The sequence below is a fragment of the Mastomys coucha genome, unplaced genomic scaffold (assembly GCF_008632895.1).
Source record: "Mastomys coucha isolate ucsf_1 unplaced genomic scaffold, UCSF_Mcou_1 pScaffold13, whole genome shotgun sequence".
In the NCBI taxonomy this organism is placed as follows: domain Eukaryota; kingdom Metazoa; phylum Chordata; class Mammalia; order Rodentia; family Muridae; genus Mastomys; species Mastomys coucha.
In genome coordinates, this window is record NW_022196895.1 from 63848770 (window position 1) to 63854775 (window position 6006).

The 6006-nt window shown below is 46.1% G+C and overlaps 1 long non-coding RNA gene and 1 pseudogene across 1 annotated transcript in view; one reads left to right on the plus strand and one right to left on the minus strand.

Moving 5' to 3' along the window:
- LOC116087703 overlaps positions 1-746 on the minus strand; it is a 1332-nt gene extending 586 nt beyond the window's left edge. Inside the window, exons 1-2 of the long non-coding RNA XR_004117568.1 lie at positions 573-746; positions 327-465 (exon numbers count right to left, since the gene is read on the minus strand). This is a non-coding gene — a long non-coding RNA (uncharacterized LOC116087703). The remainder of the gene's footprint in view (positions 1-326; positions 466-572) is intronic.
- Positions 747-1214: 468 nt separating this feature from the next.
- The window catches only part of LOC116087486, a 5399-nt pseudogene continuing 607 nt past the window's right edge, over positions 1215-6006 (plus strand).

A 6006-nucleotide genomic window follows, 5' to 3' on the forward strand; every position in this document is an offset into this window, starting at 1 on the left:
ACTCACTCTGTAGACCAGGCTGGCCTCGAACTAAAAAATCTGCCTGCCTCTGCCTCCCAAGTGCTGGGATTAAAGGCATGTGCCGCCACCGCCCGGCCGGTCACCTCTTCTCGATGTTTCTGGCAGCCTCTTTAACTTTGACTCTACCGGATGATGCGGGCCTCTGCCAGTTCAGTCTGGTCAGACTCCTTCAAACTTCTTGGGTTTGGATGCCTATTTGCTCTCTCAGATTTGAGAAGTTTCTAGGCATTATTTCTTTAAATAAACACTGTCCCTTCTCTCTCTCTTTGTATGAGAGTCCCATGAGGCACATGTTTGTCTCTCACATGTTATTGTGGAGTTCCCTTAGGTTCTTCTCTGCTTTTTGGTGTCGTTGTTGCTGCTTCTAAATAATCCCAAATGGCTTATGGGTGACTTTTCTGATTTCTTCTTCTGCTGATCGGATGAGCTTTTGAAATTCCTGTGCTGGGAAAACCACACATCACTTATTGTGTTCAGTAGCTTACGAATTCCTATTTCCTTCTCTTTTTGGTGTTCTCTGGCTCTGGGTTAATGATCTCACTTTATCTTACCATTATTTTACTGAATGCCGCTCATCCGTTTCCTCTTGCGAACTATGTGTCTTTGAAGTAAGCATTTTGAACTATCAAGAACTTCCTAGGCCTGTGTCAATTTCTTCACCTGTTTTGGGTTTTGGTTTGTAATGGAATCAGCCATGTGTCACAATCCTGACAGAAGCTTTATGAAAGAAAGGCCTTTACTGGTCAGGTTAGCTGGAAATGCTGGCTGGCTCTTCCACCTCTGAGGGTCTTGGCTCTTCCACCTTTGAGGGTCTTAGGGTCTTACCCACCGGAGCGTTTTACAGGCGTCTCTTTTCAGGAGCTTTATGATCTCTTGCTCCCTCTGGTGTGCATGTGTGGAGCTACAGGTCTCCTGGGATAGAAAGGTCCTGGGTTCTGCATCCTCCAAGCTTACACAGTACAGACAGTCCCCAATTTACAAGGGTTTGAGTGAAAAGTTCTCTGCTTTGCATAGATCTGAAAGTGCTATGCATTCTGTAAACTCTTCCGGCGCAGTGACGTATAGTCCAGCACCGGCATGGCAGAGACTCACACCGCTCTGTGGTCAGCCGTGTGATAGCAGCCTTAAGTAACCAGGACCTTGCAGTGTCCCATGTAGGGAAGCTGCGGTGTTTGGTCGGTTAGAAGTGTCGGATGAATGTGACGGTGATTCGTGTTGCTTTCCAAAATCTAGACTCACCTAAGAGGCAAGCATCGCATAGTCTCTGATTAAGTCTGTGAGGGATTATGTTGATTACACTAAAAGTGGGTGATACTATTACTTGGGCTTCGATCCTGGAGTGCATTAAAAGGAGAGGGCCAGCTGAGCTCAAGCATCATCTCTGCCTACCCTCGGATTGGGGGCGGGATGTGACTGTTTCCAGCTCTGCCACCTTAACTCCCCCAACAGGACAGGCTGCATCTTGAGCAGTGAGATAAAATGAGCTCTTCGTTCCTTAAATTGCTTCTGTTGGAGTAGTTCATCAGCAACGGAAAAATTCCTCAGACAACGGACCTTCCAGCTGTTACTGTAATGCTCAGCCCCGCCCCCCCCCGCCCCCATCAAGAGACTGATCAAAGAAAACAGCAATAGCGAAGAGCTGAGATCTGAGATGCATTCAGGGTGGCTACAGTGTGAAGAGAACAAATACAGAGAGGCTGTGACCCACCAAGTACAGCTTCATGGTACCAACATGAGGTTTACATATAAATAGAAGAGGTGTGTGTAACCAAGCAGGTCCTCTCGAGGGGTGGCCCTACCCGCCATTGACCCATCATTTTCTTCAGTTCAGTTTGTCCTGCAATTTGTCCTGACAAGTCAGACCTGTATGAAATTTCTTCCTCTGAGATGGCTTTCCCTGGACTGACTGTAGGCTGAGCCCCTTCCTTCTCCCACTGTGAGATCCTTGGGCACTTCGGATTTCTTTAGGACTATTGTTTTAACGATGCGATCACCAAAGAGAGGGTCCAACTGTCTCTCCTTAGAATATATACTTTTTTTCTTCTTGGTTTTTCCGAGACAGGGTTTCTCTATGTAGCCCTGGCTGTCCTGGAACTCACTCTGTAGACCAGGCTGACCTCGAACTCAGAAATCCGCCTGCCTCTGCCTCTCAAGTGCTGGGATTAAAGGTGTGCGCCACCACCGCCCGGCTCCGTGTTCTTTTTTAAATCCCAAAACTGTTTGAAATTCTTAAAATTACCAATGTCTATTGATATAGTATATTAGAAATTAAAACAGGAATGTTTAATATGCAGTATTCAAGCATTTCTTTTACTAGAATATCTTCCCTTCTGCTCTTTACAGGGATTCTGGGTTCTCTTTTGTGACTTCTCAGTCTCTGTCGATAAATAGATTTTAAAAATGGACTCAGGGGCTGGCAAGAGGGCTCCGTAGGCAAAGGTGCTTGTTGCACAGACCTGACAGCACCAGTTCAATCCACGGAAGGAGAGAACTGACACAATATTGTTTCTGAATGCTCCCACCCCTGACATGCAACGACACGTTGAATAGAAAAAACAACCTCTTGTTGGCTACTCACCTCTTAGCTCGTTGGTGTGACACTTCTCTTTTTAAACTTTTTATTTATTTCCCTTTATTTTATTTATTTTATTTTTTTATTTTTTTGTTTTTTAAGACAGGGTTTCTCTGTGTAACCCCGGCTGCCCTGGAACTCACTCTGTAGACCTGGCTGGCCTCAAACTCAGAGATCCGCCTGCCTCTGCCTCCCCAAGTGCTGGGATTAAAGGTGTGTGCCACCATGCCCGGCTCCCTTAGCTCATTGGAGATGCCAACTGGGACCCGGTAACTACTTCTTCCCTCACTCTTGTCTCCTAAGCCAGAGTGTAAGTGCATCTTCATCCAGGTTGGCCAGGCTGAAGTCCAAACTGGCAATGCCTGCTGGGAGCTACACCGCTTAGAACACGGCATCCAGCCGGATGACCAGATGTCAAGTGACAAGACCATTGTTGGAGGAGCTGACTCCTTCAGCACCTTCTTCAATGAGACAGGTGCTGGCAAGCATGTGTCCATGGCAGCGTTGATAGATCTGGAACCCACGGTTGTTGAGGAAGTTCACCCTGGCGCCTATCACTTCTTTTCCATCCTGAGCAGCTCATCACAGGCAAAGAAGATGGTGCCACTATCTGTGGCTACTAGACCGCTGGCAAGGAAGTCATTAGCCTTGCATTTGCAGGCTGGCTGACCAGTGCACAGGTCTTCAGGGCTTCTTGGTTTTCCATAGCTTTGGCAGGAGAACTGGCTCTGGGTTTGCCTCCCTGATGATGGAGCAGCTCTCTGTTGATTATGGAAAGATGTCCATTTGCCCAGCCCTCCCCAGCCATTTTCTGCCAATGTCATTAAGCCTCACATTTCCATCCTCACTACCCATGCCACTCTGGAGCACTCTGATGGTGTCTTCATGGTCGGCAATGAGGCTATCTACCATATCTGTCATAGAAACCTTGATATTGAGTACCTAACATACACAAATCTCGACAGTCTAATTAGCTAGATTATGTCTTCCATCATCGCTTCCCTCAGATTTTTATGTGGTCTTGAATGTTGCCTTGACCGAATTCCAGACTAACCTGGTGCTCGACCTCTGTATCCACTTCCTTCTGGCCACAGATTTTTCTGTTGTCTCTGATGAGAAATCCTACCATGGGCAGCTTTCGGTAGCAGAGATCACCAATGTCTGCTTTGAGGCAGCCAGCCAGATGATGAAATGTGACCCTTGCTTATGGTCAAAACATGACTTTCTACATGTTGTACCTTGGTGATATAGCACTTACAGATGTCAAGGCTGCCATTGTCATCATCGAGATTAAGCACAACATGCAGTTTGTGGACCAGTGCCCCACTGGTTTCAAAGTTGGCATTAATTACCTGCCTCCCAATCTGGTACCTGATGGAGACCTGGCTGAGCATTACTGCCTCGGGCCGAGCTGGTCGAAGGTCCCTCAACCTGCGGGAGGAATTGGGGACCCAGTAATCAGGAGGGCAAGGAGTTGTCGAGAATGACACACAGACTCGAACACAAGGGAGTGTTGAGTCTGAGTGTATTTTCTCAAAATAGGCATCAGGCTTAAATGGTCATTACAGAAGGCAAAAGGAAGTTAGATAATATACCCGTCAAGGTACATGAGGTCATCTGAAGCACAATGGGTCTATAGAAAAGTATATACATTTAAATTGACAGGAACTTGGCAGTCTCATCTATAGTCAGGCTAATCTTAGAAGCCAGGTGTAAACAGTTTCCATTCTAATCTATTGTATAATCCAAGACCAGCTTGTCCTTAGTAAATGCCCAACTATGCTAATCTTCTGGGCTAGCAGATATATGCCCCAGGGATCCCATTGTTGCTAACTTCACCTAGAATAATACAATAATCTAATTCCTGGGAGTGACTCAGCTGCAAGTCTAATATGGTCTGTCAAATGTGACTATAATGAGGATTCTTAAACTTCAATGCCTGACATCCTTCACTATCTCCTTAACAATGCTGGAGGCGATTAGTCTGAATGGGTAACATTCTTTAGGAAATTCCAAGTTGAGGTTTGGTTCAGCATAGACTAGGATTTTGGAACATTGGTGAAGGTCAGAAAGCAACATCCAATTTTGCTTAGCTATTAGTAAATCATTCCTTTGGGGCACCTCTATACAGAAAGAAAGCACGTGAGACCTTCCATCACTATCGCAAGAACAGATCTGGGTCACTTCCTAGTTAGGGATGCCAAAAGGGGTTCCAGGAGACTATCTTCCTTGAAGCTTTTTGCCTCCTGGACTGCTGTCACGCAGACTCGACTGGAGTGGGTGTGGCACATTACCACAGCCATTGCTGAGGTCTAGGCTTGCCTAGACCATATATCTGACCTGATATGTACCCTGTGTGCTTTTGTGCAGTGGGATGTGGGTGAGGGCACAGAGAAAGGAGAGTTCTCTGAAGCCTGTAAGGACATGGCTGACCCAGACCCAGAGATGGTTGTGAAAGACCCCCAGAACTGGGGAGATCCTTACTCAAGTCTCGAGATGACACGACCACCCAATGACTCATGAGAGACCGAACTTGCTGTAATCACATGAGGTTTATTCCAGATCTGGGGTCGAACTCATAGCCTGGCAGGCCAGAGGGGTTCGACCACAAGCACGAGGAGTAAGTGGTATTTAAAGGGAAAAACCACAGACTAGGGGGGTGAAAGGGTTACCAGGGAAACATAACAAGAGAACAATGGAAAATTCCAAAGGAACCCACTACCTAGCTGAGTCAGGTCACAGGAAGTCATCCTGCACACTCATTGTCTAGAGGAATGTGGTTTGGTCAACGCTATCTTCTTAATGGCTGACCGTTCCTAGGACTAATTAGATAACTTATGTCCTGTTCCTGGAACTGACCAGTCCACCTTCCTGGCTCCTGACAGAGACTTCCTATGCCTTCTTTAAGTAAGGGTTACACATTATACATACATTTCTATTAAATGCCCTCATTTTAAATTCTAAGGTTCTCCAGCCTTTCATTTGATGAGGAGGTTGGTACAGATTCTGTTGAAGAGGAGGGTGAGGATTCCCGTGTCAGATACCCAGAACTTCACATTCAACACTGGCTGACATGCACTGATGCTTCTGTTTCATCTTTTTTTTTTTTCTTCCTGTACCATGTCTCTCTCTCCAATGTATCCCTGTAAGTTTTTCCCCCATGGTGTCTCAAAGTAAAAACCTAAGTAAGAAAAAAAAAATTAAGAACAAAACAAACAACCAAACAAAACAAAAACAGAAGCGCTCAGGAGGAAGTCTACACACCATTTTATTAGAGCTCAAAAGATTCACAACAGGGCAGAAAAGAGGTGACTGTCAGCAGCTACTGAGAGCAGTGTGCTGAGAGAGAGATAGATATAGAGAGAGGGAGAGAGAGGGAGGGAGGGAGGGAGAGAGAGGGGGAGGGAGAGGGA